At 40.2% G+C, this 18838-nt stretch overlaps 1 protein-coding gene across 6 annotated transcripts in view; it reads right to left on the bottom strand.

Moving 5' to 3' along the window:
* shisal1b (shisa like 1b) overlaps window positions 1-18838 on the bottom strand; it is a 142965-nt gene that overhangs the window by 107339 nt on the left and 16788 nt on the right. The gene's annotated exons all lie outside the window — the stretch shown is intronic.

The following is an 18838-nucleotide window of genomic DNA, read 5'->3' as shown; positions in this document are numbered from 1 at the left end:
AATTTAGGTTACAGTTTAATTATTTATTAAAAAATAAACTAAAAAATAAACTAATTCAACACAGGTAACCACTTTTGCTTTATTTCTTTGATGGCTCAGATGTATGCTCTAGTTGATTTTGTGTTTTCACCATTCGTATCTATACAACCAATGTGTTTGTGATTAAATTGTGTACAAGAGCACACAGTTCTTCATAGATTTAGCCTCTTCATTTTGCTTTCAAAGTGCACCAGATTGATGCATTTAACTTTAAAATGTTAAAGAAAATCTTCCGGGGGAGCATGCCCCCGGACCCCCTAGTAGTCACGCAGATTAGTGAGATAATCATTCACTTTGTGATACAAGCATCAAACTTGGCACAAATATTCTTTGGGAACCACTTTCTCCAAAAAGCCCATTAGCCACGCAAAAAATCCAATATGGCCGCCAATTTCCAATATGGCCACCATTGAAAGCCATTAGACTTGGCATTTGACCTGGATTGAGATTGGATAATCACATTTTGATGATCTTGATATCTAAATATAGGTGAAAGGATCTGAGCTTTTCAACTCTTCGATAAAAAGTCAAAAAATGTGTTAAATTGTGAAGATAGACGGCAATGAATGACAAAAATAACGCCTTTTTGTACAAATTTTCGTTAGTTTAGTTAATTGTTTTCTCACTGTTTTTGGTATTTTTTTTTTTGTTTGTTTGTTTTGTTACATTTGATACATTTTATATCAATAGAACATTTAAAATGAATGGGAAATGATCACTGGTTTGAACTGAACTTCACCAGGGCACACCTCCCAGGTTAAGTAAGCGCATGTTTTTCTTTTTTCATTTTTTTTTTTTTTTTTTTTGTATAGATTTTTTTATTTCAATAGAACAGTGAGGTTTGACAGAAGGAAAGCTTTGGTGATATTTTGCACTGTTCCTTCTCAGTGTTTCCTTTATGCCCCCTACATCATTCAACCCGGATATGTTTAACCTGACTGGCAACTGGTTGATTGCTTGAAAGAGTGGTATGTTTGTGGCAATCATTGGAATAACCATTGCTCTCAGGACTACATGGATAATGAGTTGGAGGAGATTTCAACTCTTCCTTTAAATCTGTCTGACAAAGACATCACTTTCTCCAGTCAGTTTGAGATGCAGAACTCAGTGAATAAGAAGCAGCCATTATGTGTAATAGCTAAGGCCGAGGGGCTATCCTTTTACCACCTAACCATACAAAATACAAAAGCACATTCAGATATGGGACACAACTACGTTCAAACATCAAAGTGCCCTACACCTAGCCCAATCATTCATCTAGTGCGATCCGTACACCATCCAGGTAATTAAAGCCCCATTACCCTTGGCTCAGCTTTCCCGGGCTGGCACATCCTGTCAATTCAGGTGTGGCTAACTATATTAGTTAGTTGGTGTATATAAAGGGCTAATTAGATAGCATTTGGGACACTAAGCTATACTTGCTATAACTACAGATAGCAGACTACAACTACGGTAAGTACTCTAATTAGCTGACACTGAACCTCATGCTGAGTCTCACAGCAGTGATGCCACCAGTGTGCCCTGGTTGTGCTTTGACATCACGCCGTCGGCACAATAAACTTAATCGGCAGTGACACTGGCCATTTCTGATATTTTGTTTGAGGTGTATTGTGGTGTTCTGGGATGCATATCAGTAGAAATAACTCCATGGATTGTAATGAAATAACTATGCTAGCAACCATGCTAACTAATCAATTAAGTGCAATGTAATGGCTAGGAGCTAGCGAACTAACATCAAATATATTACAGCCTGATCTTTGAGTTGATCCAAGCTCACAAACAGTATTTCTGGTATGTGATAAATGTATTGCACTTCCTTTTCAGCTCACTACATGGGCTGCATTATCTAGATATTCAGCATTTAACCAAGTGTCCCAAATTTGACTAGTCAGAGCTATATTTTCCACTAGCGGGAGCTAGCTAGGAATAAGATGGATAGGCGCTGTCTGTATGGAGACTTATTATGATTCATGTAAACGCAGAACGTATGGTCAAGTCGGTGGTTGTTCAGGTGTGTTAGAGACACTTTTTAGACCGCCTCAGGGAGACAGGAGCCGACTGATCAGTCCGACTGCCTTTTTCTGACGACAGTCGGAAGTCAGATCGGTGTGTGAAGGCCTTTATGAAGACATTTTTCAACATTTTGAGATTGATGAAAACATTTTGATATGGATCAAAAGATTTTACATAATTGAAACTTCATGTGTGATAAACCTTTACAGAAAACTGCAAATTTGAGTCGAAAAATGGCCGCCATCTTGAAAACCAGCCTTGAAACAGTTTTTTTATTCGCATCATTGGATTTGTCTACTCAAAATACATACAATTCGATGTCTAGATCTTTTAAATATGCCGAGCCATTACCATTCTACAATAAAAAAGGGTTTTGGTACATTTTATGTGGCGGCCATCTTGAAAAATGGCGACCATGTTGGATTTTCAGGTGGCTAACGGGCTTTTCTCAAAAAGTAGAGTCTAGGCATTATTCATGCCAAATTTGGTGCTTGTATCACAAAGTGAACGATTGTCCTGGAATTTGGACTTAATCTGCCGGACTATAGAGGGTCAGACATCCACCCACCATAGTCTCACAAAATCCTGTGGGAAACACTGAATGCACACGTCGCGTACTGCAGAAACACGACAAAACTTACCACCCACCTGGCAAGACACCATCCTGAGGTAAATGCAGAGCTAGCCAAACGATCCACAGCAGGAAGCCAAAAGACACTCAAAGCAGCATTGTACAAACTACCCAGCAGTTCTGAAAAAAATTAATCACTGACTTTATTTGCAAAGACCTGCGGCCTTATAGTGTTGTGAAGACTACGGCATACAGGAACATGTTACACACGCTGGAGCCAAGGTAAGTGATACCTTCCAGAAAGTATTTCTCTGAAACAGCAGTGCCTCAAATCTACAAAGACATTAAGGAGAAAATCTCAGCAAAGCAGAACGTGTTGCTCTCACCTGCGACGCATGGACTTCACGGGCAACCCATTCTTATATCACCATAACAGCCCATTACATCGCTGAAGACTGGTCTGTCCTCCCTACTGAGCAGGAACAGCTAAATCAGCTAAATAATTTTTTTTATATTGTACATTTGTTTGCCTCTTTTACATGCAGTCCAGGCTTTGAAAAGAGATTTTAAGTTAGCTTTATTATGAAGTATGTTCATTCAAAGGCTCCCATTTGTGTTGTGTGCGGACAAATGCAGCAGTTTACTTCAGAAAGTCTATAGTTTTCATTCATTCTGTAAGAAAGGTTTTAGATGTGGAAAGTATAACCTTCTGCAACCAATCTGCAACAGGTCGCTGCCTCTCTCCCAACTCTGGGTCTATCACGCAAGGTGGTTTCGCAAATTAGTTGTGTTGCCGAAGTATTTAAGTTGAGTTCCAACACCTTACAAACCGTGTAGGTCTTGTCAATTCTCCCCTTGACTTCATGGAACTCAATATGCTGCCAAACAGTAGCTTTCAAAGAAGTTGGTGCCGGTCTTTAGCTTGGTGCTAGCCATTGCAGCCATTTTGTCACCGCTCAAACGTAGACAACTCAGCAGGCGCTTTCTGTAGCGCTCTGCAGAAGGCAAACTGAATGTTGCAGCGGGCAAATTAATTTCAGTTTTAAAAATCTGATTATTAACTTATCTGCATCGAGAAATAATTATTCTAGAGAAAATCGCGATGCTTCGAAGAATTGAAAATGTTTCCCATCCCTAGAGTGTAAACAGACATATGGCCGGATGGTGTTATCTGCTCAGTTTCATCTCTTGCTGTTTATACTACCAACTGCATGCATCTCATTTCATCCATAGACTTTACTCATCACTATGTGTTACGTAGGCTTTTAAATGGGTTTGTTATGCTCCACACTCTCTAGTTGGCATTAAATTCTCTGCATCTCCTACACGTTGTGGCAATTTAAGAAAGACATTTCACATTTGTAATTCAGCTTGGTTCTTAATCATATATTTGTCAAAGAAAAACTCCCCAGATTAGTTTTTTTGTTGCCCTCTCCAGTTTCTGTGGCAGTTCAGCCTTTTGTGTCTTGAAATACTGGACTGTTGCCTCCGAGATAATGTTGTGCCCTCCGTGTTTAGTCAGTGGAATGAGAGCCTGTCTGACAGGGGATTTGTCATGGATGTTGACCATGTACTGACGCTCCATCACTCCCAGGTCTCTGTGTGGTTGTTTGTGACCTAGCAGACCTGGACGCAGACCCAGATCAGCCTGCTCTTTGGGAAATAATAACCACTCTCACAGAACAAGGTTGAAGGTTAGGATAGATATCCAATAATAAAGCTGGCCAAGTCCTTGTTCCTGCATGCTGGTTTCTGCATTGACATTACCCATGTGTCAATAGATCCACTTTCTGATAGAGCTGGCTTAGTGGTGTTGACACTGAAGAGCTTTGTACGGCAAATGTCAAAACCGGCTGGTTTCATTGACTGACCTTCGGCCCCCACGGTTCAAGTTGACAACAGCGACAATGACTCTCTTACAAAACCTCACGACATGCTGAGTCAGTCAACATAGTTGAATGGCTAACCTGTTGGAGACGTTCAGATTTTCTATTTTTAACTAATTTTATGCAAGTAAAAGCCAGCTCCCATTTACTGACAGGACTGTTTCTGACATGTTCAGAATGAGTTCAAATCAAATTGTCAGTCAAACTTACTTGATATTAGCAGGAGCATGTCTGTAGATCACTCTGGTCAATGATTTTTGTTCACCACAATGTGTACTTTGACCACTACCACGCATCAGTGCTACTGAGGGTTTCATCTGCTGCATCTGATGCTATTTTTAATGAGGTGCAAGGCAAGATAAAGATCAGATACAGTTAAGCTTCAGCCCTTACACTCTCTGTGTCCCTTAGAGACATGATGACTGAAATAACAAAACATATCCGCAAACTGAGCTAACAAGTGAAGTTAACACATCTACTAGCATGCATACTGTGAGAAGGCCAAGGTGTAAATCAAGTCCTGAAAGTCACAACATCTTACAAAGCGCCGAAAGCCTAAAGAGGGATTTATCGTTGTGTTTTAAGGGATTATTGTGAACTCAGAGCCCATACACTAGCTGAAAAGACAGCCTGTGGAGACTGCAAGAACTCTGACTTTTCTCAGATGGGTGAAGATTGTTGATAGTTAAGGAACAGTCAGTAATGTTCTCCTTTTCAATAACACATATCTAGTAAAGCCATCTGTACTGCAAACACTCCGCTTGCTTTGATCACTGCTCTTAACCACAGTGAATTAAAAAACGTAAACACAGCAATGCATGGTAGTAGACTCCAATTCAGTCTTTTGAATTTGAAGTAAATTTCCCCAGCATTGCTCTATATAAAAAACTGTGGGTATTATTACTAACGCACAATGTGGCCTGATGATGCACAATTCATCTGGTTTGTCTAAAATATATAAATGCTATATACTATACATCAGAATCTCAGTAATGATCAGTAATAATGATGATGTGATTTTCCTTCACAATCGTTTAGAGTGGAGAGAGTAAGAGAGACTACAACTACACCTAAAAAATACTCTTCTTCATCTGTTTAGTATATCTTTTTTATGTCTGTGACGTAAATTCTAAAAATTTTGACATTGAAACTGTAGCGAGATGCTGGTATGACATTGATATGACTTTCCATAAATCATTTCTCGGGTTTATCTTTGCTGAGTAAAGCACACGTGAGGTGGAAAACATAGATGAGACACAGAATCATGGAAATTAACTCATGCTACTCACACCACAGAGCTCCGTTTCTGAAAATGTCTGTTGAATCAAAAATTAATTGAATTTAAAGGATAAAAATTAAGTATATTAACATGATAACCACAGTAACAGAAACAAGCAAGGACGAAAAATAAAGTAATAAACTAAGAAAAGAGTGCTAGTAACTAAAAGTGACCAATATAACCAAGCAGCACAAAAACACTTTTCTATATTGTAAAAGGCCTCTTTCCTGTTTTTCTCTGCGGACGACGTGATCTCATAATAAATACTGTGGCAGTGTAAGACCTGCTGGGCCCTGAGGAGACTGATTTAGCTACCAATAAAGGAGCATATATGATTATGTCCTCTAAATTTGATTTGTACGGAAGGAAAGATGACTTGCACTTCCGATGGCTCTAATTATGCTTCATGGGGGCAATCATCACAACATCAGTGGGAATGTACTCTCCTTTCCATATTAAACATCCTGCTTCAATATGAATAATGCATGCCATATAAATGTTAAAGTGGATTAAGTGCCAAGATTAACACAAATTAAATTAAGCGAAAAAATCTTGTGTATAGAGGAACGCTTGTCACCTAATTGCAAAACCTACAAACCGACAGCTAAATGCTCCCTATAAGTATCAAACATTGTATTCTGTTGTCTGAGACTCCGACTGGATTTTCCACTTTAATGATAATGAAAGCACTTTGAATAACCCTGAGATTTTATTCAAAAGATACAGTGTGTAATGTGTCATCTAGCAGAACATACTTGGCAGAAATATAATATAGCCTAACACTCACACACTATATTGCCAAAAGTATTCACTCACCCAACCAAATAATAGAAATCAGGTGTTCCAATCAATTCCTTGGCGACAGGTGTATAAAAGCGAGCACCTAGGCATGCAGACTGTTTCTGCAAACATTTGTAAAAGAATGCGTCGCTCTCAGGAGATCAGTGAATTCCAGCGTGGCACTGTGATAGGATGCCTCTGTGCAACAAGGCCAGACGTGAAATGTCCTCGAACCTAAATATTCCACAGTCAACTGTCAGTGGTATTATAACAAAGCGGAAGCGATTGGGAACGACAGCAACTCAGCCACGAAGTGGTAGGCCATATAAAATAATGAAGCGGGGTCAGCGGATGCTGAGGGGCATAGTGCGCAGAGGTCGCCAACTTTCTGTAGAGTCAATCGCTACAGACCTCCAAACTTCATGCCTTCATTTTAGCTCAAGAACAGTGCATAGAAAGCTTCATGGAATGGGTTTCCATGGCCGAGCAGCTCCAACCCTTCAGTAAGTGCAATGCAAAGCATCGGATGCAGTGGTGAAAAGCATGCCACCACTGGACTCTAGAGCAGTGGAGACGCATTCTTTGGAGTGACAAATCGCGCTATTCTATCTGGCAAACTGATGGACAAGTCTGGGTTTTGCGGTTGCCAGGAGAATGGTACTTGTCTGACTGCATTGTGCCAAGTGTACAGTTTGGTGGAGGGGGGATTATGGTGTGGGGTTCTTTCTCAGGGGCTGAATGTTGAGCCGCTGTGTTTACAACAGTAGCCCAGACTGGACAAACCTTGCACTAGTGAGGGCATTTTCGCATATTAAAATTTTGTGGGTGGCTGCCGGAAATGCACCAGTTGAAAGACGACGAAGAAGTTTGAAACCAAGTTTGATACCACATTCTGATTAAGGATGGAGGAACATATTTATTTTGTACAAGAAAATCACAGGAGCATGAAGAAACTGAAATTCCAAGACACTAAACAAAATAGGGACAACCGGCAGCCTAACAGCAAATTTTAGGAGCGCAATCACAAAATTTAGGGGCGCACACCGTAAAGCTATATTGATTGTGTGTGTGTGTGTTATATATATATATATATATATATATATATATATATATATATTAGGGCCGGGACTTTAACGCGTTAATTACGATTAATTAATTACACAAAAATTAACGCGTTAAAAAAATTAACACATTTTAATCGCACTTATTTTTGCACCGCGGAACGTTTCTCACCGGAAGAGTTTCAGGGGTACCGATTATACTGGAGCACCAACTAACGTTCATGACTTCAGACAACAACAATGAACGAAGAAGCAGATGAGACTGCTTTGGTTGGCCCCGTGGATGGGAAATTTTGTTTTCAAAAGCGGACGGATGGCAGCGTAGATAAGAGCATGCTATTGCTGCACTTTATGGCAAAAACTGCACTGGTCAGGGCAGCGTTCAGCTCAGTGGGTAGAGCGCGTGTCCCATGTGCCGAGGCTCTGCAGTGGACCCAGGTTCGACTCCCGGCCTGGGTCTGTTTGCTGCGTGTCACTCCCCCTCTCTCTCTCCCTGTTTCCTGTCATATCTACAGCTGTTCTGTCAATAAAGCCATAAGAGGCCAAAAAAATATTTTAAAATTGCACTGGTCTGTTGGTCTTGAAAAAACAAAAACAATTTTTTGTTGCTTAAGCTTCTGTATTCAGTCATTATTCAATGGTATACTAAAATCCATGTGAAAAAAATTGCTTCTCACTGTTCTCAGGTCAAATATTTATATGCGATTAAAATGCGATTAATTTCGATTAATTAATTACAAAGCCTCTGATTAATTCGATTAATTTTTTTAATCGAGTCCCGGCCCTAATATATATATATATATATATATAAAATCTGCGGCTCTCTGAGACCTTCACCAGTCAAAGTTGTGCACCCATTCTTCACGAAAACAGTATTTTCTGCCCTTTTTCACCACACTCCTGTCTTCAGACTCATCCTCTGAGTTAGGATTTGACTCTGGCACACTTTTAGGCTCATCATGGAGAAAATAACCCAGAGATTCCACCAGATAGGTGTACGGTGCCTTACTGCTCCGATCCGGTTTTACAGTGCCGCAGTTATAGGTCTGTGTTATAAAAACAACAACACGAAGTGTTCCTGACCGAAGGATTAGTAGAAGAGCTTGTGTTTGTCTCTTTTTTGAGATTTGTGTGCTGGTGTCAACACGGAGTGTTTTATTTTGAAAAGTAACCGGATGTTATATTGTTGTTTGTGCTTGGTGCTAAATTCAGCTGATTTGCAGATACGCAGCGCAGCGGACCTGGTGGAAGTTAAGACATTATCTGGAGTAACCAGCTCAGCTCCGTCACGCAGCGGACATGTATCTGGTAGAATCGCAGAGTTCGTTTCGCCATTGTTCGCTGAAAGTAAAACCTTCTCCCTCTGCGCTCGGAACAACTTTCGGACCCTCCCCCTCCACACATTAGTCAATTACAGTGCCAGTCCCTGCCCATCTAACACACATTGGCCTGCCACCTGTCAGTCCAGATTCCAGATTCTTTGATTCGCTTTGGTTCCCTTCCACTACCGGTGTTAAAAAAAAAAACACACCAGCAAATTCACTGGTCGCACATGTGCGACTAAATGTAAAATTGGTCGTACTGTCTCAAATTTTGGTCGCAAAATGCGCCAATTTGGTCGCAGTCTGGAGCCCTGTACTATCAACTTTCAGACAAAATGTCATCTTTCCACAAAGGAATAAAATAAAATAGGTAAATACATGACTGCAAAAACCCACTAAAGGTAGTTTGAATAATGAACAGTGTTGGGCACGTGACTTTTAAAAAGTAATTAGTTATAGTTATTACTCCCAAAAAGTAACTGAGTTGGTAACTGAGTTACTCCACTATGAAAGTAACTAGTTACCAGGGAAAGTAACTTTTGCATTAGCTTTTTTTTCCCCCCCTTTTGAGCTCGGCATTCATTTTAGCGTACTCGGCATCCATGTATTCCGAAATGTCTTTCTGCATGACGGACCGGCACCTGCTCTCCCCGGTATTTTGCCAATGAGGGCTCTGAAGGAGTCTGAGTCAACTGTTGATAATGGGAGCATGTTCTCGACAACATACCTGCCTATCATTGCATTCAGTTCAGTCTGTGTCACAAGTTTTTGTGAAGCTGGAGCAGAAAAATCCAGCTTTAGCTGCTTGGACAGCTCTGTGTCCTTCTTTGTTAGCGGAGCTAACGTTAGCCACACCTGGCCTGCTATCATCATCAACAGTAGGGCCCTATAAAATCTGTTTTATTTTTTCCCAAATTCCGTTTTTTCCGTCTTATTTTTTGGGAATCCCTATTTTTTTTACCTTTTTACTCTTATTATACTACCAAACACAAAGTATTTTTAATGTAAATGACTAAAATGTACACAAAATAAATATAAATTACCTTAAATTAATTGAGGTGACAAACATATTTCCTCAATACTGTACTGTACAAAACAGTAAAGTGCATCAAAAACATTTTGACTTCATCATGTCTTCATACAGTGGCATATTTTGTGTTTTTATGGGTTTCATTGAATAAAAACATGGTCAGCTCTCAGGCAGATCCAGGAAATGTTTGCATACCAAAATGAAAATTTAAGTTATAAATATAAAAAGAAATAGCAAAGATGACCAAAAAAATGAGAAATTATACTTGTGACATTATGTCAATAACATACTAACCAGCTAGCAGTGAAAACACCAACCCTTCCCCTGCCCTCTAAACTCAGCCCAGGCAGAGTCAGCTAAGAGGGCTGTGGCTGTGGCTAACGGGGCTAGCTAGCTAACAGCAGCTACTGTTAGCAGCAGTTAGCAGTCACTCTGGTATTATATGCCGATAATATGAATCGGGCAGGTGGCTTACTCTCACGCATTACACCTTTAATTATGATTTCTCAGGTCTGCTTCTTTGCAAAACAACAGCTGATGAAGACGGAGCCGTGGGAAGCCGCATCGCCATGCTTACATTGTTTTGACGGGGGAGCTCAGTCCGTGGGAAGGGGGGCGGCGGCGACTTGTTGTGCCACCCAGATTTGCTTCCCTCTGTGCAGTTTTCCCCGGACGTACGTTCCTCTTCCCCACGAAAAACAGCATTTCAGTGAAATTATGTCAAATTCTGCGATATTCCACGCTAAAAAGTAGATTCCGTTTTAATCAGCCAATTCCGCGATTCCGTCCACAATTCCATGATCGCAGAAATCATAGGGCCCTACAACAGTGTCAACGGACATGGACAAACACTTCGTTCTGGGACATAATGTACACTTCACATGTACGTTCTTGCCTTTTACCACAAGGAAATTAAAGTATTGTCTGTACATTCACTTTGAAAACGCCAACTTTCCCTCCGGACTCGCCCTTGCTGCAGCTTACCTCTGCTAGCTTGTGTGTGTGTGAGGCTTCTGTGTGTGGTTTGTGTGTAAACTGAACACTGCCTCTGATTGGCTTACGAACTCTTACTCTACCTTAGAGAGCCAATCACCATCACTCATGCGGTCATCTCGCCCCTCCCTCACCAGAGGAAAAAAACACAGCTTTACACCTCCTGTGGCTGAGAGCCAAGTCGGATGACAACAGTTTCAATGGGTAGCTTCAGTTTATAACGCGCCATGTTTAATAGTCAGTAACGGTAACCGCGTTGTAACGATGGAAATAGTAATTAGTTAGATTACCCATTTCTGGAAAAAAGTAACGCAGTTAGTAACACCGTTTATTTTAACGCTGTTATTCCCATCACTGATGATGAACAAAATATTAGTAAAATTCCATTAAGCATATCTAGCATTCACATTCACACAATCATGCCCATCTCTCACAATGTATTAGATTCATTTTAATAACGTTCCCATCTGAATAGGGAGGCAACCAAAAGCAAAACAAATACAACCTCAACAGAATAATACAAGTATTTAACAGCATATCTTTGGTAGCTCAACACTTTGACTCGTTGCCCTTTAATGCATCATACACACATTTTAAAACGTCAAAATGTAGTATGTTGTATGATGTTCAAGCCTATTTCTTGTGAAAGAAAACAAGAACATCAACAGTCTGTTACCACTTACCCCGCAGTGTAAAGCTGTCTCTGCAGGCACGGCAGTGGCAGAAATAGCAATGTTCTTTTTGGCAAGGACATGAAGTCTCTTGAAAGACTTTGCCACTAATGAAGTGCATTTTGGTTGGGAAATATGGCTAATTTAAGTAAACATTCTGTAATATTTACCTCTTCCTCTGTAGCACAGTAGCTAAAATGAGTTTTAAATCACAACAGTGCTTTACACTTGGGGATCTCATTCAATCCTGAAGTTTTTCAGGAGCTCATAGAAGCTTCCTACACATCTGTACCATGAACACCTGTCAAACCCTTAAACAAACCATCTTTAGATCAAGCCCATCCTCATCAGAAAACAGCACATAGGTTGACTGTGAAAGCAACATAGATTACTATGATTATATGAAACATGTCTCAATTCAGAAGTTTCTCACTTATGATACTTTCAGATTTTAGCCAGGCAGGGACCTCACACTCCAAGTTGTTCAACACTCCAATGTTCCCTCAAAAATTTTTTGGTGTTAGATTAGCGCACGCAACACCAGAGCCCATTTTTAGCCGGCTTTAACAACTGGCGAGACAAGAACAGATGAGACACAGCACGAAGGGCATGACACAGTGAAGTCAGAGGCAGAATCTTAATAAACTTCCACCTGATGTCCCAACCTCAAAATCCTGTACCTTGTTAAAAGTTCCCAGCTCAGCTCAAAGAAAAGTAGCCTATACGTCTCACTTTGCAATCACTCAATTACTGCAGAGCCTCTCAGCAGTACTCTGGCAGAATACCATCTAGGACCCAGCATTTACAGACAGCTAACAGACTGTAGGCCCACATGACTTTGATAAGTATATAATTTAACCTTGCTTTGATGGAGACAACTCTCTGGCTGATGTAAGTACCTAACATAAATCTTTCTAAATTAGCATTTTATAAAGCATTTATTCTGGTACATCTCCTGAGCAGATTTTTACTTGTTAGTCGGTCAAATCAAATTCAATTAATGTACTTCATTTATGCTGCATTCATTTTAGAGCACATTTTTCTTGCATGTAGTAATTCACACAATTTGGAAATTAAATGTAATATTATTATCCAAGTATAGACAAAAAGCTCTGTATTAATTGTCCATGTGAAAACCTCTTGTCTTTGATGGGCACAAAGTAGCCTAGCACAATTATCCCAAACAATGAAACATTCAAATTGGCATGATACAATCTTATTCTTTGTCTTTATCAATTAATGTGCCCATTTAGACAGAGAAATGTTGCTCATTTCCTCTGACTAATTGCACTGACCAGGCTTGGACCTGCTATGTCGTTATAATAGGATTTTGAAAGAGCCATTTTCTAAGGGATTATAGGGCTGGTGCTGCTTTCAGTACGAGCTCCCACTTAAGTCAGTTACGCTTAAGAAGGTCACATTACCTTTTTTACAGTCTTTACATTTGGGGATTTTAATTGATTCCCTAGTCGAGTTGGTTGTACAAAATGGCCCTGAAAATATTCTTTAGTGCTTGGTCTGCAATTTCTACAAAGCTGTGATATTACATGAAGAAATACAACATGTATGTCAGACTTGATTCAGCAGGCTTTATGGAGGATTACAAGGAATTGCACGATAGGCAGGGTTGGGGGTGGGGGTTTGGGAGGTCAACATTTGGTCACATTGTAATTTCTTATCAAATAAAAGTTCTTTGTGAAGTTTGCTTATGAGTAAAGTGGTTATATAGGCACACTTGTAACTACACATCCAAGATTGACCCGACAGCAGGCAATAATTCTGTCAAAGAAATCCAATTAAAAGCACCTGGATCCTGAGGAAACAGGGGAGACTGATACCTTTTAAAAAGCTATTTCTTAAAGCCGCAGGCTACTGGAGGCTACCGGGGCTCTGGTTCTAATAGTCTGAGGGAGACGTGGTTCCCTGCTCTGACAAACGATACACTGACACATGTAAAAACCAACACACAAGCACACCATTACACAAGCTAGGAATGTTTTAGGCACTGATCCTCATCTGAGTTCTTTGCGGGTACAGACTCCATTCCAGCACTTGTATTCACCTAACTGTTGATTAAATGTTCTTAATTTGGCATATCTTACTTTACACAAGCTTTGTGCTCTACTGAATTCGACCTACTACATGCCAATTCAAAACTATAAAGTTCATAAGCTTTACATTTTGATATAGAATTAAGATTCACCAGGATGAAGCGACTGAAACATATGATATGAAGCGATCAGCACAACTGTACAGTGGTGTTACAAAGTGATGCTTCTTTTACCTCATAAAAAGTCTTTGAAGGAGTACAATTAGGGGCCATCCAGATGAGAACGCTGTTTTGCGAAAACGCACATGTATTGCATCGTTTTGGCCGACCGTCCACACAGGTCCTGAAAACACAGCGCCTGAAAACGCATTAATAATGCGTTAACGCAATATCCTCTTAACGCCGTAAATTTTTTTAATGCGCGATTAACACTCGGTATTAAAAAAAAAAAGAAACGCACATTGTTTGATTTATGTCTGTCGATGGCACCTGTAGTCTGTAGTCTTGAATCAGAAGAAGAAGAAGTAGGGCTGGCGTAAAAACACGGTGGACTGAAAAGCGAAAGTGAAAGGAAATGGAGAAAGGACTTATGAACGGCAAATGCACTTTCAAAACACTGCCAGATAGTTCAGTCAATAGGACAAAAGTTATCTGCACGTACTGCCGACATGAAATGAGTTACCATTGAAGTACGTCGAGTCTCAAATATCATTTGCAAGCCAAACACATGGCAGATGTAGAGAGCCCCCCCCCCCCCCCCCCCTCGCCAAAAGCAGACATCACCATGTTTTGATCCCATTAAGGGTATCCTGCATGATTTGAAGTGTTGAATAAACATTTTCATAAAGCAAGCATATTTGCCCTTTCTTATGTTGTTAAAAGTATTAAGAACATGAAAAAAATACATTAAGGTACATTTAGAACAGAAAGAAATGTGCCCAAAAAATTGCGATTTTTTTGCGATTAATCACAAGTTAACTATGGACAAAATGCAATTAATCGCGATTAAAAAATGATATCGTTTGACAGCCCTAATAATAATGTCAGCAACAGTCAAAAGCAAGGTGCTCAACGCGAGCAGTTGCTTGCTGAATGTTTTGTACACTGCTCATTGCTAATATGAGAGTAGAGATGACAGATTCATTACTGCTAGAATTTAGAGAATATGTGTATTTCGCCAACGCAGGTGAAAGAACAGAGTCAATCACCGGTGCGACAAAATCATTTTTCACATTTGCATGATTGATTTCACCCACATAAAAATTAGAATGCTTGCAGTGTAGAGCCAGGCTGCCATTTAGAACAGCAACACTAGCAGAGTCGGGTGGACAAAACGCAGTAGAGTTCAGTGAAGAAAAGGATCTGCTTTTGATCAGTTTTATTTTAATTTACTAATATGCCACATATTAGAGTGGCATTGATCTTTACCATTGTCTTGGAACATCCCTATGTCAAATTTGTCATCCTGCAAAAACTATTCACAGATATTCTGACTCTTACATCTTCAACACACAGCTGAGGCCTTATCAAACATAACTAGAAGAGTTCTGTTACATACATCCCAGTTGCATCGCAGTTGTACAGTTTCAAAATTAATTGTTTATTGCTGAGCTAATTAGACGGATTAGCCCAGTTTTGCACATAATAAAAGATGAAAAGCACAGCAGGATTGGACCATGAACAGTGTCAAAATGTAAAATCCCCACAATGGTCCCATGGTGTAACACTGAATGTAATTGTAGCTTATTGGAGTCTGTTAACACCTCTCCACACCCACCCGCCCGCCGACGGCTATTTCAGATAAATGACTGTATGTCTACACTACTCAGTGACGTATCCCGCTTCAACTTTCATCATTACGGACATACTATACGTCGTTAGAAAGGGTAGAATCTCCACAATTAATTCATCCAGTTGATTTTGCAGATATCATGAGCACCAAACCATAAATCATTGATATTTACCAGCATGGTAAACGTGAGACATGAGAAACACACAGCGACTCCCTACCTTTGACGCGGCCATAAAGCCATAATATGTGTCCATTCCTCAATTATTTATACTCCAGTCGTCCGTAAGAATCCACTGATCAAAAGCATCAAAATAGTTTTTCATAAAATTATTCCAGCTTGTGAATATCGTCCTGTAAAGTCCATTTGTTTATCGTCTACCAACTTTGTTCGGCAAATAAAATCCATACTTCATCGGCTGCATCCAGTGGGTGATTTGTTACTTTCTAACAAGGGGGATGGCCCAACGCGAGCATCACCCTGCCCCGACACACCTATGTACACACTCTTAACCATAACTATGACATTTCTAATTCTACAATTCCATTTTATCCAGTTATCTTCCTTCTCTACATACTACAACTGTCTTTTTATAACTGAATTAAAGTATTGAGTAAGTACACCTTTAAATTGTATGCAGTGGACTGAGTTTATTCAGGCAGCGTTTTCTCATGTTTCTCAGACTTGGAATTTTTTACCATCTAAATTTCTTGAAGGACACTCAATCAACATTGTGCAAAATAGTAGAGCTTGACCGACTTATTTGTTGGCCGATTTTATCTATTTATTATATTTATCCAATATTATGACAGATATATCGGTATCAGCGAATATATTGTCCGATATGAAGACCATATATTTAAAAACTACAATACAGAATGGAGAAAGTCACTCCTACAGGGTGCGTTTCGACGTGGGGTAAAAGAGCTCCAAAATGTAACAGCTACCTAATGGTTAAGATATAAACCAGCACAAAAATGACAATTACCAACATAACATAAGCCACCATGTTCTTAACAGACACACTAAAAACACTCACAAAAAGTAACATTTAGTTTTAGAACATAAATAACAAACTTACTATTAATATTAAACTGTCAGAAAAAACTCATCTCTGAAAAAAATAAAACATTACTGAAAATAAACATGTGCGTCTGCTACAGGTTTTATTCCACCCTCCGCACGGCGTCATAACAAGAACGTTTCAGAAGCGGAGTCTTTTGCCTGCCAGACTTTGTTGATCTGGTAATTTTTCGTTTTTTATACAGTCGGGAGTCTGCACAGAGTGTTTTATTTTGAAAACTGGCGGGATACTCTATGCCGTTTCCATGTCTCTGACTTCCTGTTGGCGCGATCTGCTATGTGCAGCTTGTTGCGGCTTTGGTAAAAAATAAACCGGGCAGCCGGATCGCAAAGCAGCCGGATCGCAAAGCAGCCGTGCCCGGCATGACTCCACTGTGCGTCGGAGCTGATCGCGGCCACTCAGGATTTTAGCACACTATCTGCTACTAGCAGATGGAGACTGATGTCAGGCTAACAAGGGAGATGCTTTTTGGTAATTTTGCTAACAAGGGGGATAGCACCCCCCCCCCCCTCATATCGCCTACTGGCCGCATCGATGTTTTCTCTAGTTCCTGTATGGTGTTGTTGGGTATGCTTGTTTTCATCACTTTGCGGGCTACAAAATAAAAGTGTCCCCATCTTTTTCTGTTCATTTTTCACCCTAGCACAGCCCGTGATGTAGATCGAGCGCTCCCTGTTTGAAGGACCAATAGGCTTTGTTTACTGTTTTTCGCTGCCTTAGTATAGGGATAGTATATTGGCTACCGACATGTCAATCACTCAGGCTTCTAGTCAGTTATTTTATTTTATTTATTCCAACGAGGGTAGGCGTGCCCAGGTCAGTTATGTACGAGCCGAGGGGTATCACTGCGTCTGGCGACTAGTGGGCTTACCGTGAACAGTACAGTATACATTAGCATTTCATAAATGATGCTAAATGGTTAGCGCACCAGGGCCTAATTAGCCTAGCTAGCCTCAACTACTCAACTAAAAGTTATGTAATCCTTGTAATTCTATTCTATAATGTAATTCTTTTTGAGCATCTTCCCTTTTATTTAGATTTTTTTTATCAAGCTTGTAAACAAATTGAACTAGATCTTTTTCACTGACCAGACACTGGGAAAATTCCCCCAATTCAATTATTCTGTTTATGTACAGTTATTTTCCTGATGTTTTTGTGTAATATGTAATATCATATATCTGTGTTTATTTGTTTCCTATGTAAATAACACCCCATTGAATTGCATTTATATATTTTTTCATTATATTTGGTAACATTTGTGCATTGCATCGTGTTTTGTAGGTCACAGTCTGAAGACAGTGACGTGGATGGGGAGCCTCAAAGTGAGTCAGTCAGACGCCCAACCCCCTCTCCTGCTGAAGGCGGTCGTCAGAAGCACCAACGATCCTCTTCTACATCCACCAGTACCTGTACCAGCAGTGTCAGAGGGGGTCAATGACGCAGAAAGAGTTCCGTCAGGCCCTTATTTAGGAGCTTGCGGACCAAGGACCTGCATCAACATCCCAGCCATCCACCTCATTTATCACTGCACCCCCCAAACCCAGCAGCATCCCACAAGCTGCATTATTTCACAGAGGGACAAAATGTGGCTAAGCGGGATGCAGGCAGTGACGGCAGACGGCTCTGCACACTCTGCCACAAAAAGACACCAGTTGGCTGTTCAACGTGTGATGTTCCCTTGTGTTTTGTTGCCACAAGAGACTGTTTCGATGAGTGGCACACACAAAATTGAATGTAGAATGGCCCAAAATGTCCACTGCGCATCACAGCGCATTTTTTATGTTTATATTTAAAGTACAGTTACATACGTAATTTTTGTAGACAAGTTTTCTTATACATTTTCCACTACTTTTTACTTTTATACACATTTTAGAGTTTTTGTATATTGTTCATATTTAGTTCATATTCTATATTTTTTGTATATAGTTCATTCATTGTTCATATTTTGTTGATATTGCCACAGTTGTACATACAGTAATAGCAGGGTTCTCCCCAGACGGTGGAACAGCAGCGCTGCGCCGCTCTACTGCTGCTTCAGCGCCGCTGTACTCGTGCCTGTCTCTCTGCAGGCCCGCATGTCACTTTCCCATTGTTCCCCATGAAGTCTCGCTGAGTGGCCTCATCTCGCGATGTTTTACCGCGAGACTTGCCTCTTATTGGGCGGATATACTCTGACGCAGCGAAATCAAGCACTCTTATTGGTGGAATTCCGACTGCATGCAAACGTTTAAAGGGATATTTTCGCGGGGAATTTTCACATACACTTCCT

This window comes from Sparus aurata, chromosome 8 (assembly GCF_900880675.1).
Source record: "Sparus aurata chromosome 8, fSpaAur1.1, whole genome shotgun sequence".
Classification (NCBI taxonomy): Eukaryota; Metazoa; Chordata; class Actinopteri; order Spariformes; family Sparidae; genus Sparus; species Sparus aurata.
This window is presented reverse-complemented; position numbering and strand designations above follow the sequence as displayed.